Below are 2,624 nucleotides of genomic sequence, written 5' to 3' on the forward strand. Positions count from 1 at the left end.
GAAGAATGTAGCGGGAAGGGAAGAATGAAGCGGGGGAAATCGGAGGGGTAGACGAACCATGAGAGACGATGGACTCTGAAAAACAAACTGAGGGTTCTAGAGGGGAGGGGGGTGGGAGGATGGGTTAACCTGGTGGTGAGTATTGAGGAGGGCACATTCTGCATGGAGCACTGGGTGTTATGCACAAACAATGAATCATGGAACACTTCATCTAAAACTAATGATGTAATGTATGGGGATTAACATAACAATTAAAAAAATTGAATTGCTTAATAGGAATGGTAATTTATGTTTTGGGGATAATTGGTCAATTTCATCTAACTTATCAAATTTTTCTGTAGTGATTTATAGAATTCCCTTATTTACCCTTCCCCATTCATATTATTCCCTTTTAATGTCTGCAGGATCTGTAGGGATATCTGTTGTTTTATTCATGATACTGGTGATTTGTATCTTCTCTCTTTTTTCTGTCTTGATAGAAGTTTTTTAATTTTGATTTTTTTCACAAAACCAGTTCTTTGATTCATTGTTTTACTTATTTTTGTTTGTTTTCAAGTTTATTTACTTCTGGTTTTATTTTTATACTTGTGTTCTTTCCACTTGCTTTTGGCTTTCTTTGCTTTTTAAAAGAAAATTCTTATCGCTATAAATTTCTCTCTCAATATCACTATAGCCCAGTCTCACAAATTTTGGTATGTTGTTTTTAAAATCCTCCCGTGCATTTTTAAATTTTCCATGAGATTTTTTTTCAACCCAGGGACTATAGAGGAGTGTGTTTGGAGATTTTTTTGCTATCCTACTGTATCTTTTCCTGCTAACTTTCTAGTTTGGTTCCTTGTGGTTGGAAAATACACTCTGTATGATTGCATATTTTAAAAATTGGTTGAGGTTTCTTTTATCTCACAGGATATCATCTATCTTGGTGTATGTTCTGTGGGCACTTGAAAATAATAGAAAATCTCTATTGTTGGGTGGAGTGTTCTGTAAAAGTCTGTTATATCCTGTTTGTTGATGATGATTTTCTGTTTAGTTGTTTTATTAATTGCTAAGAGAGGGGTGTTTGATTCTCTAAATATGAGTGTAGAATTTTCTATTTCTCCTCTCATTTCTATCACTTTTTCCTTTATATATTTTGCAGCTCTGTTGTTTGTGTTAAGCTTGCTCTGTCTTCATTGAAACTTACTGTCATGTAATGTCCTTTTCTATCCCTAGCATTTTTCTTTGTTCTGAAGTCTACTTTAGCTGACATTAACAAAGCCATTCTTGCTTTTCTTTGAATAACATTTTCATGATATATCTTATTCAACCTTTTTACTTTCAATCTTTTTATATCATTATATATTTGAAATGAGTTTCTTATAGACAGCATAGTGTTAGGTCATTTTTTTTCTTTTAATCCACACTCTGCCTTTGAATTGGTATATTTAGACCACTTATATTTTATTTCTGCTTTTGAACTGGTATCCTTAGACCACTTACATTTAATATAATTACTAATATGTTAGGCATAAGTCTGCCATTTTATTATTTTTAATTTTTTACTATTTTTAAATGTTTTAATAATTTTTAATTGAAATATAATTGACGTATATAGTTACATTAGTTTCACGTATACAACATAGTGATTAAACAACTATATATTATGCTATGTTTAACAATCTTTTCCATTTGTTCTCTCTACTTTTCATTTCTTTGTTTACTTTTTTTTGCCTTTCTGTGAATTACTTAAACATTTTTTAGAATTTTATTTTTATTTTTCTATGTTTTTGTGTGAATTTCTTTCTATAATTTTAAATGGCTGCTCTAGTGACTATACATAACATAATCATTAATGTTTACATTTTATCATGAAATTGCATGAAATGTAGAAACTTTTCCTCCCTTCACATTCTTATATCCTCTCCATTTGTAATATACATACATAATTAAGAACTAACTACATCAGCATTATAATTTTTGCTTCAACCATTAAACATAATTTATAATAAAAACAATAAGAAGAAAGTCTATTGTATTTGCTCATATTTTTGGCTATTGTGTTCTTTCTTCATTGTTCCCCTTGTTTTAACCATTATTTTAGGGTAGCTCTGCTGGCAACAAATAGTCTTAGTTTTTTTCATCTGAGAATGTTTTTATTTCCTTCTCATTCTTGTGGGATTTTTTTCACTGGATATAGGATTTTAGATTGACAGGTCTTTCCTTTCAGCACTTTAAAATGTTGTGACAGTACCTTCTGGTCTCCTTGACTTCTAATGAGAAATCTGTTGTCACTTGAATTACTTTTTCCCTATAGTCATTTCTCTGTGCTGCTTTTTAAATATTTTTTTCTATTATTTTGTTTTTGACTATATGTGTCTTGGCATGATTTTTGGGTTAGTTATTCTGAGGATTCTCTCAGCTTTTTGAATCTGTAAGTTATATCCTTTTCCAGCTTTTGGAAGTTTTCAGCCCTTATTTTTTAAGTTACTTTTTCAATCCTGCCCTGTTTCTCCTCTCCTTTGGGACTCTAATGACACAAATGTTAGATTTTAAAGTACCTTAGGGCCCTGATACTCTTTTTTTGTTTTTTTGGTTTCTTTGGTGGGTTTTCTTTTCTTTTTTCTTTTTTCTATTTTTTTTTCTTC

The sequence above is a fragment of the Leptonychotes weddellii genome, chromosome 9 (assembly GCF_054177405.1).
Source record: "Leptonychotes weddellii isolate Sample4059 chromosome 9, ASM5417740v2, whole genome shotgun sequence".
NCBI lineage: Eukaryota > Metazoa > Chordata > Mammalia > Carnivora > Phocidae > Leptonychotes > Leptonychotes weddellii.